Source organism: Triturus cristatus, chromosome 8 (assembly GCF_964204655.1).
Source record: "Triturus cristatus chromosome 8, aTriCri1.1, whole genome shotgun sequence".
Taxonomy (NCBI): domain Eukaryota; kingdom Metazoa; phylum Chordata; class Amphibia; order Caudata; family Salamandridae; genus Triturus; species Triturus cristatus.
In genome coordinates this window covers 1,530,111,924-1,530,124,811 of record NC_140591.1, presented here as the reverse complement: position 1 = coordinate 1,530,124,811, position 12,888 = coordinate 1,530,111,924, and positions in this window count along the sequence as shown.

Here is a 12,888-nt window from a genome sequence, read left to right as displayed (position 1 = left end):
TCTATTTCCTAACTATAACGTCCCTGAAACCTTTGTTTTTTTCAGTGATTAATATATATACATATATATATATATATATATATATATATATATATATATATATATATATATATGTTTATATATTATCTACTGGCGGTTGCCGGTAGATTATAGTTAGGACCGAGTTCCCATAGGAAATCTGAAAATTAAATTTTGAATAACTTTGGCGCCGGTTGACTTATCTTCGTGAAATTTTCAAAACTAATGAGGCGCTCCGCTCAGCTCCTACCCTGAAAGTCTCGGGGTGATTCATCAAGCGGGGGCTGAGAAAAAATGGGGGTCCCAAAACGCGTTTTCCCCATGCATTTTCCCATAGGACCTTTAGTCGAAGGTACAGCCCGAACGGCTGAACAGAATTACTTGCAATTTGGCAAAGAGGTAGTCCTCAGGTCAGGCATGTGCCTTTTGCATATATGGTGTCAATCTGTTCAGTAGTTCCTGTGAAAATTGCAGTTGAAAGTACATAAATATCTATATGCACGCACCGTGCGCGCACGGTGCGCGCACCGTGCACGAGCGTAATTGTGATTGGTGGTTACATGTCAGTCAACATTCGAATCGGTCGAAATCAGGAAGTGTCGTCCGCCATTTTGTGTGTGACAGTGAAAAAGAAAGGTGGAGAATGTGAAAAGGGGGCAGGGTACAGAGTGCCTGACCCCCTAGCTTTTGTCAGGTTGTCCCTGAAGGACCCCGAAGGGTGAAAAAACCATTTTATTTCACCGTGCGCGGCGAGGTGCGCGCACAGTGCGCACGTGGAGCACGTACGCATGCGCACACGGAGCACGTACGAATGCACGCACCGTGCGCACACGGTTAAAAACCCTTAAAAAAAAATACAACTGGTAATGAAGAACTGTTCAACAGGAACAAAAATAATAAATGAAAAAAATTATGGGCTGGAGCATGTGTGCTGCTGTATTTTGTTTTCGACCACGTTAATACTGCTCTCACCATAGCAAAGAACAGCATTGCACACATTACAATGTATGTGCACCTTCTGGAAAAGTGGGCGGATTTCCAGTGTCCTGGTACACGGAGAATCTGCGGCCGCAGATGATGTGCTCGGCTGAGCAGGTTGAGGGTTGTCTCTTAGGGCTCTAGTTGTCTCTCGAGCATAAGGTACAGGATGCACTGTCTTGAAGTGTCTCAACATTGAATAAATACTAAACAAGTATTTCTTGCCTGGATCTCCTCTGGATAAGACACTTCCACAAATAGTGCATGTCACCTTCGGGGCATTGACCTTCTTTTGGCCCTCTGGAAAGGTGAAGTATTTCCAGATGAAAGAGCCTTTTTTTTTGGTCTTCCTTGGTGGTACCATAAAGGTCTCCTCCTCACTCCCTGAAGTAGACTGCTGTTCTGCCATTTCAAAGTAAAATTGTGCTAGAATAGCTGTTCAGCTCCTTGTCCCAGGAAATAAGAAGAAATAGTGAGGGGAGTGGGTGTGGTGTTTGAAGATTCTGGAACAGAAACTACTATTAACCAATGAAAAGTGTTGTTTCGTAATCACATGACTTGCCGTGCGCGCATGGTGCTCGCACGGTGCACGCACGCCTCAGAAATGAATTACTTTTAACCCGATTTCTAAAACATGAAAAGGAGTCAGGGAAGACACTCCCTGACCCCCTAGACCTTCTCAGGGGGTCCCTAAATGACCTCGTAAATCAAAAAAAACCATTTTGTTTAATTAAAAAAATTGCTGGTGCGCGCACGGTGCGCGCACCGTGAAAAACCCTTCAAAAAAAAAAAAACATTTTAAACTGTTTATAAGTTTATAGGAGATATTAACTATGCTGTTCAACATTATCCAAATAAAAAAAAAAGAGCTGAGCCATTCCATATTACAGGATACAGTCAATATATAACTATATACATAGGTTGCTTATTGTAAAATAAATATTTAAAAAACATAATAATACATTCATAAATTAGCATTTAAAAAACCTTGCAAATTAACTTAAAAAACCATAGGTTTCACACTCGGTGTAGTTAGGCATTAGCATTTAAAAAAACTTGCAAATTCACTGAAAAAACCATAGGTTTCACACACGTTATAGTTAGGAATTAGCATTTAAAAAACCTTGCAAATTCACTGAAAAAAACATAGGTTTCACACACGTTATAGTTAGGAATTAGCATTTAAAAAACCTTGCAAATTCACTGAAAAAACCATAGGTTTCACACATGTTATAGTTAGCTGGACATTTCACTCGTACAAAACCATTGAAATTCCCCCGTTATACTTAGTTCAGCTAACTATAACTCGCGCGCCCGCAATCCACTGCTGATAACGTCACATATTACATCACTCATGACATGGTCAGTGACATCACTCATGACATCACTAATGACATCTCAAATTACATCACTGATGACATCACTGATGACATCATTCTTGTGTAAGAGTGGCAGACCTCCTCTTATCCGAATATAAACTTTGATACACACATTGAAAAATACAAACTAAGGCTTTGAATACTATAGAGATACCAATACCAGTTAGAACAACCTATTCAGTAATTCCAAAATCTACATACGCATCCACTCATTCATCAACCCTTCTATATAGTCACTCATACATGTACTCAGTCATCATATGTACTCATACACCTATACATCCTGTTACACACCTACACTCATACATAGAGTTACTCACACACATACTCACACATGCAAATAAACATCCATTTACTTGCATGTACAGCTATACACACACCAGGACACTTACTTCTACAGAAACGTACACATACTTACTCTCTAAAACAATCAGTTATAGAAACACATACTTATTTATACAGGAACTCTTCCAATCTCTCATTCTCATATATCCTCACTTGTACACATCAATACTCACATATACTAGTTCAAAACATATGGACTTACTCATAAAGACACTATTGAGACAGTCATTCACTCTCTTACTCACCCATACACACACTCATCCACCCATACTGTCCTGCTCACATACTGTCTTCAAAATACATACAAACAGTGTGTCACTCATTCATGCATCCATACGCTAAGTAACATCCCCCACTGAACTATACAGACACTCATACTGATACTCTAAAAACGAACTAATGACCCATATACACACTCATGTAGCTACTCACCAACCCATGCAGCCACTTCTACACAAAGCGAGACGCTGATACAGATATTTAAATATTTAAACATTACTCACTAATACTTCTATTCACTAAGATACTGTTAATAAGTCAGTTATACAATTAATTTTACAAAAAAAAACATCCATTTAGACACTTATTTACCCATTTTTTCTTCCAGCAACCTTTAGATATACATATATAAAAAATATTTATTTTTCAGAAAGACACACATTCACTTGATGATGTCATCAGTGATGTCATCAGTGATGTCATTTGAGATGTCATCAGTGATGTCATCAGTGATGTCACTGACGATGTCATGAGTGATGTAATATGTGACGTCATCAGCAGTGGATTGCGGGCACGCAAGTTATAGTTAGCTGCACTAACTATAACGCCGGAATTTCTATGGTTTTGTACGAGTGATATGTCCAACTAACTATAACGTTCCTGAAACCTATGGTTTTTCTGTGTGTTTCTATAAAGTTTAATTTTGTTTTATATATATATGCCAAGCTGTATTGAGGAATGAGTGGGTGTATAAGTGTCTGTATGGAGGATTTAGTAGGTACGTTACTGACTGTATAAATGAGTGATTAAATGTGTCTTTCTGAATAAATGGGTTAGTGACAAAACTGTATGAAAGTCTGTATCAGTCTGTCTGTTGTTGTGTAAGCTGCTGCATGGGTTGGTGAGTAGCTGCATGAGTGTCTATATGGGTTATTGATTGCTTGCCTGAGTATTTGTATGGCTGCCTGAGTGTGTGTGTGGGTGGGTGGGAGGTGTGTGACTCTGTGCATAGATGTGTGAGTGGTTGATTCACTGGGTGTATGGGTTCAAGAGTGCATGTGGATACAGCTGTATGGGTGGGTGAGTGTGTGTATGGGTGTGTTGGTGAGTGAATGGATGTCTCAGTGGTACATGTGCAAGTAACTACATATGTAAAAGGCAGTATATGTGAGTAATAGTGTATATAAATTACAATATGTGAGAATCAGTAATTGTGAGATTGGCTGCATGGATGAGTGTGTATTTGTATCAGTGATTCTATAAGAGAGTAATTATGTGTTAGTATCTGTATGAATAAGTGAGGTTGTGTCTGTATAATTGCATAGGTGAGTAAATGGAAGTATGATTGATTCTTTGCATGACTGACTAAGGGTGTGAGTAACTCTGGATAAGTGGCAGTGTGTGAGTGTCTGTATAGGTGTATGACTGCATATGATAATGTTGTATTGATGAGTGACTGCATGTATGAGTGACTGTATGGGTGAATGAGTGGATGTGTGGGTAGACCTAGGAATCAGTCAGTGCGTATTTAGTAAGTGGTATTGATGTGTCTATTTTTTCTAAAATGGTAGTCTGTATTTTAGAGTGGGTGTATTAAAGGTTATATTCAGGTGTGGGGAGGTGCATCAGATTTTCACATGGATGATGTCATCAGTGATATCATGAGTGATGTCATCAGTGATGTCACTGACCATGTCATGAATGATGTAATATGTGACGTCATCAGCAGTGGATTGCAGGCACGCAAGTTATAGTTAGCTGCACTAACTATAACGCTGGAATTTCTATGGTTTTGTACGAGTGAAGTGTCCAACTAACTATAACGTTCCTGAAACCTATGGTTTTTCTGTGTGTTTCTATAAAGTTTAATTTTGTTTTATATATATATATGCCAAGCTGTATTGAGGAATGAGTGGGTGTATAAGTGTCTGTATGGAGGATTTAGTAGGTATGTGACTGACTGTATAAATGAGTGATTAAATGTGTCTTACTGAATAAATGGGTTAGTGACTAAACTGTATGAAAGTCTGTATCAGTCTGTCTGTTGTTGTGTAAGCTGCTGCATGGGTTGGTGAGTAGCTGCATGAGTGTCTATATGGGTTATTGATTGCTTGCCTGAGTATTTGTATGGCTGCCTGAGTGTGTGTGTGGGTGGGTGGGAGGTGTGTGACTCTGTGCATAGATGTGTGAGTGGTTGATTCACTGTGTGTATGGGTTCAAGAGTGCATGTGGATACAGCTGTATGGGTGGGTGAGTGTGTGTATGGGTGTGTTGGTGAGTGAATGGATGTCTCAGTGGTACATGTGCAAGTAACTACATATGTAAAAGGCAGTATATGTGAGTAATAGTGTATATAAATTACAATATGTGAGAGTCAGTAATTGTGAGATTGGCTGCATGGATGAGTGTGTATTTGTATCAGTGATTCTATAAGAGAGTAATTATGTGTTAGTATCTGTATGAATAAGTGAGGTTGTGTCTGTATAATTGCATAGGTGAGTAAATGGAAGTATGATTGAGTCTTTGCATGGCTGACTAAGGGTGTGAGTAACTCTGGATAAGTGGCAGTGTGTGAGTGTCTGTATAGGTGTATGACTGCATATGATAATGTTGTATTGATGAGTGACTGCATGTATGAGTGACTGTATGGGTGAATGAGTGGATGTGTGGGTAGACCTAGGAATCAGTCAGTGCGTATTTAGTAAGTGGTATTGATGTGTCTATTTTTTCTAAAATAGTAGTCTGTATTTTAGAGTGGGTGTATCAAAGGTTATATTCAGGTGTGGGGAGGTGCATCAGATTTTCACATGGATGATGTCATCAGTGATATCATGAGTGATGTCATCAGTGATGTCACTGACCATGTCATGAATGATGTAATATGTGACGTCATCAGCAGTGGATTGCGGGCACGCGAGTTATAGTTAGCTGCACTAACTATAACGCTGGAATTTCTATGGTTTTGTACGAGTGAAGTGTCCAACTAACTATAACGTTCCTGAAACCTATGGTTTTTTCAGTTAATTTCTATGGTTTCTTAAATGTTAATTTCTAACTATAATGTGCCTGAAACATATGTTTTTTTCAGTGAATTTCCATGGTTTTTTAAATGCAAATCTCTAACTATAACGTCCCTGAAGCCTATGCTTTTTCCAGTGAATTTCAAAGGTTTTTTAAATGAAAATCTATAAGTCTAATGTATCTCAATCCAATTTTTTTCTTATATATATATATATATATACATATAGGGAAGAAGGGAATATTTGACTTCTGAAACGCGTCTGGCACTTTTGATTTACCGATGTCTGAAGGCTGTTTTCTGCCTGCTTGCAAGTTTTCAAATAAACGGCATGAACAACTTGATCTTCGTGTGGTTGAACTCCTTTGGGGCTTTCCTGCTCATGTGGATTTATAACGGCTGTTGCCCAGCCGCGGAGCTTCGACCCACCGCTTCTGAGCGGGTTCGAGCGGCGCCACGATGGTGCTGCGAGGTACGAAACGAAGGAGTTTGGCGCCTTTGCAGGACTGGTGTCAGCTTATGTTCATTTTGGATCCTGTAAAGCGGGGCAGGCACATGAACGGGACAGAGCACAAACCCACTGGGGTAATAACTTTGATTCATTGCACAGGCACAAGAGCATACCCACTGAGGAACACTGCAGCGCACTACGTGTACCAGAAGGCTTTGAGAAAGGCAACGCCCACTGAGGCAGGTGACATGAATATAAAAGGTGCGTCAGAAACTTTGCTCTTAGTCACTATGCTTTGCCACTGAAGAAGGGAATATTTGACTCCTGAAACGCGTCTGGCACTTTTGATTTACCGATGTCTGAAGCCTGTTTTCTGCCTGCTTGCAAGTTTTCAAATAAACGGCATGAACAACTTGATCTTCGTGTGGTTGAACTCCTTTGGGGCTTTCCTGCTCGTGTGGATTTATAACGGCTGTTGCCCAGCCACAGAGCTTCGACCCACCGCTTCTGAGCGGGTTCGAGCGGCGCCACGATGGTGCTGCGAGGTACGAAACGAAGGAGTTTGGCGCCTTTGCAGGACTGGTGTCAGCTTATGTTCATTTTGGATCCTGTAAAGCGGGGCAGGCACATGAACGGGACAGAGCACAAACACACTGGGGTAATAACTTTGATTCATTGCACAGGCACAAGAGCATACCCACTGAGGAACACTGCAGCGCACTACGTGTACCAGAAGGCTTTGAGAAAGGCAACGCCCACTGAGGCAGGTGACATGAATATAAAAGGTGCGTCAGAAACTTTGCTCTTAGTCACTATGCTTTGCCACTGAAGAAGGGAATATTTGACTCCTGAAACGCGTCTGGCACTTTTGATTTACCGATGTCTGAAGCCTGTTTTCTGCCTGCTTGCAAGTTTTCAAATAAACGGCATGAACAACTTGATCTTCGTGTGGTTGAACTCCTTTGGGGCTTTTCTGCTCGTGTGGATTTATAACGGCTGTTGCCCAGCCGCGGAGCTTCGACCCACCGCTTCTGAGCGGGTTCGAGCGGCGCCACGATGGTGCTGCGAGGTACGAAACGAAGGAGTTTGGCGCCTTTGCAGGACTGGTGTCAGCTTATGTTCATTTTGGATCCTGTAAAGCGGGGCAGGCACATGAACGGGACAGAGCACAAACCCACTGGGGGAATAACTTTGATTCATTGCACAGGCACAAGAGCATACCCACTGAGGAACACTGCAGCACACTACGTGTACCAGAAGGCTTTGAGAAAGGCAATGCCCACTGAGGCAGGTGACATGAATATAAAAGGTGCGTCAGAAACTTTGCTCTTAGTCACTATGCTTTGCCACTGAAGAAGGGAATATTTGACTCCTGAAACGCGTCTGGCACTTTTCATTTACCGATGTCTGAAGCCTGTTTTCTGCCTGCTTGCAAGTTTTCAAATAAACGGCATGAACAACTTGATCTTCATGTGGTTGAACTCCTTTGGGGCTTTCCTGCTCATGTGGATTTATAACGGCTGTTGCCCAGCCGCGGAGCTTCGACCCACCGCTTCTGACCGGGTTCGAGCGGCGCCACGATGGTGCTGCGATGTACGAAACGAAGGAGTTTGGCGCCTTTGCAGGACTGGTGTCAGCCTATGTTCATTTTGGATCCTGTAAAGCGGGGCAGGCACATGAACGGGACAGAGCACAAACCCACTGGGGTAATAACTTTGATTCATTGCACAGGCACAAGAGCATACCCACTGAGGAACACTGCAGCGCACTACGTGTACCAGAAGGCTTTGAGAAAGGCAACGCCCACTGAGGCAGGTGACATGAATATAAAAGGTGCGTCAGAAACTTTGCTCTTAGTCACTATGCTTTGCCACTGAAGAAGGGAATATTTGACTCCTGAAACGCGTCTGGCACTTTTGATTTACCGATGTCTGAAGCCTGTTTTCTGCCTGCTTGCAAGTTTTCAAATACACGGCATGAACAACTTGATCTTCGTGTGGTTGAACTCCTTTGGGGCTTTCCTGCTCGTGTGGTTTTATAACGGCTGTTGCCCAGCCGCGGAGCTTCGACCCACCGCTTCTGAGCGGGTTCGAGCGGCGCCACGATGGTGCTGCGAGGTACGAAACGAAGGAGTTTGGCGCCTTTGCAGGACTGGTGTCAGCTTATGTTCATTTTGGATCCTGTAAAGCGGGGCAGGCACATGAACGGGACAGAGCACAAACCCACTGGGGTAATAACTTTGATTCATTGCACAGGCACAAGAGCATACCCACTGAGGAACACTGCAGCACACTACGTGTACCAGAAGGCTTTGAGAAAGGCAATGCCCACTGAGGCAGGTGACATGAATATAAAAGGTGCGTCAGAAACTTTGCTCTTAGTCACTATGCTTTGCCACTGAAGAAGGGAATATTTGACTCCTGAAACGCGTCTGGCACTTTTCATTTACCGATTTCTGAAGCCTGTTTTCTGCCTGCTTGCAAGTTTTCAAATAAACGGCATGAACAACTTGATCTTCATGTGGTTGAACTCTTTTGGGGCTTTCCTGCTCATGTGGATTTATAACGGCTGTTGCCCAGCCGCGGAGCTTCGACCCACCGCTTCTGAGCGGGTTCGAGCGGCGCCACGATGGTGCTGCGAGGTACGAAACGAAGGAGTTTGGCGCCTTTGCAGGACTGGTGTCAGCCTATGTTCATTTTGGATCCTGTAAAGCGGGGCAGGCACATGAACGGGACAGAGCACAAACCCACTGGGGTAATAACTTTGATTCATTGCACAGGCACAAGAGCATACCCACTGAGGAACACTGCAGCGCACTACGTGTACCAGAAGGCTTTGAGAAAGGCAACGCCCACTGAGGCAGGTGACATGAATATAAAAGGTGCGTCAGAAACTTTGCTCTTAGTCACTATGCTTTGCCACTGAAGAAGGGAATATTTGACTCCTGAAACGCGTCTGGCACTTTTGATTTACCGATGTCTGAAGCCTGTTTTCTGCCTGCTTGCAAGTTTTCAAATAAACGGCATGAACAACTTGATCTTCATGTGGTTGAACTCCTTTGGAGCTTTCCTGCTCATGTGGATTTATAACGGCTGTTGCCCAGCCGCGGAGCTTCGACCCACCGCTTCTGAGCGGGTTCGAACGGTGCCACGATGGTGCTGCGAGGTACGAAACGAAGGAGTTTGGCGCCTTTGCAGGACTGGTGTCAGCCTATGTTCATTTTGGATCCTGTAAAGCGGGGCAGGCACATGAACGGGACAGAGCACAAACCCACTGGGGTAATAACTTTGATTCATTGCACAGGCACAAGAGCATACCCACTGAGGAACACTGCAGCGCACTACGTGTACCAGAAGGCTTTGAGAAAGGCAACGCCCACTGAGGCAGGTGACATGAATATAAAAGGTGCGTCAGAAACTTTGCTCTTAGTCACTATGCTTTGCCACTGAAGAAGGGAATATTTGACTCCTGAAACGCGTCTGGCACTTTTGATTTACCGATGTCTGAAGCCTGTTTTCTGCCTGCTTGCAAGTTTTCAAATAAACGGCATGAACAACTTGATCTTCGTGTGGTTGAACTCCTTTCGGGCTTTCCTGCTCGTGTGGATTTATAACGGCTGTTGCCCAGCCGCGGAGCTTCGACCCACCGCTTCTGAGCGGGTTTGAGCGGCGCCACGATGGTGCTGCGAGGAACGAAACGAAGGAGTTTGGCGCCTTTGCAGGACTGGTGTCAGCTTATGTTCATTTTGGATCCTGTAAAGCGGGGCAGGCACATGAACGGGACAGAGCACAAACCCACTGGGGTAATAACTTTGATTCATTGCACAGGCACAAGAGTATACCCACTGTGGAACACTGCAGCGCACTACGTGTACCAGAAGGCTTTGAGAAAGGCAACGCCCACTGAGGCAGGGGACATGAATATAAAAGGTGCGTCAGAAACTTTGCTCTTAGTCACTATGCTTTGCCACTGAAGAAGGGAATATTTGACTCCTGAAACGCGTCTGGCACTTTTGATTTACCGATGTTTGAAGCCTGTTTTCTGCCTGCTTGCAAGTTTTCAAATAAACGGCATGAACAACTTGATCTTCGTGTGGTTGAACTCCTTTGGGGCTTTCCTGCTCGTGTGGATATACATATATATATATATATATTCACTGAAAAAACCATAGGTTTCACACATGTTATAGTTAGCTGGACATTTCACTCGTGAAAAACCATTGAAATTCCCCCGTTATAGTTAGTGCAGGCAACTATAACTCACGCGACCGCAATCCTCTGCTGATGCTAATACTGTATTTAGACACTTATTTGCCCATGTCTTCTTCCATTAAATTTTAGCTATACATATATTAAAAATATTTTTTTTTCATAAAGACACATATGTCATCAGCAGAGGATTGCGGTCGCGTGAGTTATAGTTGCCTGCACTAACTATAACGGGGGAATTTCAATGGTTTTTCACGAGTGAAATGTCCAGCTAACTATAACATGTGTGAAACCTATGGTTTTTTCAGTGAATTTGCAAGGTTTTTTAAATGCTAATTCCTAACTATAACGTGTGTGAAACCTATGGTTTTTTCAGTGAATTTGTAAGTTTTTTTAAATGCTAAGTTACTTTACGCCGTTCGTGGCGTGCGCGCCCACTTCACGCAGTTCGTTCCGTGCGCGCGCGGTGCGCGAAGCGCACCGCGCGCCCACTTTACGCAGTTAGTGCCGTGCACGCACGGTGGGTGGGCCATGTACGCACGATGCGCTTCGCGCACCGTCCGCACACGGAGGACATATTATGCGCTTCGTTGTGAAAGGTTATCTATTAAATGTTCTCAGAGTGCGAGAGAGAAAATGGCGGCCGACACTTCCTGGTTTTGACCGATTCGAATGTTTACTAAGATCTAACAGCCAATCAGAATCGCGCTCGCGCACAGCACCGTATGTGTACGGTAAGCTTACCGTAAGCGCACGGTAAGCGCACGGAGCGCTGCCACAGATATATATATTGATTTAAATGCTATTTTCTCAGGAACTACTGAACAGATTTACACCAGACCTACAAAAGGCACTTCCTTGACCTGTAGACTACCTCTCTGCCAAATTTCAAGTAACTCTGTTCAGCCGTTCGGGCTGTAGCTGTGTCTAAAGGTCCTATAGAAAAATGCATAGTGAAAACGCGTTTTGGGACCCCCCTTTTTTCTCAGCCCCCACTTGACGAATCCCCCCGAGACTCTCAGGGTAGGAGCGGAGCGTAGCGCCCCATTAGTTTTGAAAATTTCGCGAGGATTCGTCCACCGGCGCCAAAGTTATTCCAAATAGAATGTTGCGGATTTCCTATGGAAACATGGTCCTAACTATAACTATCTACTGGCGACTGCCAGTAGATAATATGTATATATATATATATATATATATATAAATCCAATACTCACTCACATCCGAATGAATCCGACACGCCAGGAATTTAACAACTGGATTTATTTCAAAATTTCTTTACAGCGCGTGGGATGCATGTATGTAGAAACACCGTGGCAGACGCGTTTCAGCATAGGCTTTCCTCAGTGCCTCGTTTCTACGCCAGTTCTTACACCAAGGGCTGTTTATAATCACAAGTTGGTACTGTAGCCACTCCCAAGGTCAGAATGTGAACAGGTGCGCTGCATTGATCCTCGCGCTGGCCTGAGGCTCGTTGCATGCTGGTAATCGTAGTGCGATGTGGTAACCCATTCAGTGAGGGGTCTCTCCATACACCAAGTGGCGTCCCAAAATCAGTTGGCATCACAACTTCTCTCACCTCCAGCCTCGAATCCCAGGAGAATAGATAAAACTTGAGACCAGTTGTTTCCCCAGTAGTGCAATCTACTGCCTCACTCCCTGTGCAGACAGTGAAGCACAGTGGCAATATCTCCGCTTGGGGGGGGTGACACGTTGTACGAACATACCAAAGTCCAAAGTTGCTGGCTTTGCGTATCACTCCAGACCGTGAGGGGGTGTCGGAGACCAGTGCCTGCGTGCTGGTCAAAACATAAATCCAATACTCACTCACATCCGAATGAGTCCGACACACCAGGAATTTAACAACTGGATTTATTTCAAAATTTCTTTACAGCGCGTGGGATGCATGTATGTAGAAACGCCGTGGCAGATGCGTTTCAGCATAGGCTTTCCTCAGTGCCTCATTTCTACGCCAGATCTTACACCAGGGGCTGTTTATAATCACAAGTTGGTACTGTAGCCACTCCCAAGGTCAGAATGTTAACAGGTGCGCTGCATTGATCCTCGCGCTGGCCTGAGGCTCGTTGCATGCTGGTAATCGTAGTGCGATGTGGTAACCCATTCAGTGAGGGGTCTCTCCATACACCAAGTGGCGTCCAAAATCAGTTGGCATCACAACTTCTCTCACCTCCAGCCTCGAATCCCAGGAGAATAGATAAAACTTGAGACCAGTTGTTTCCCCAGTAGTGCAATCTACTGCCTCACTCCCCG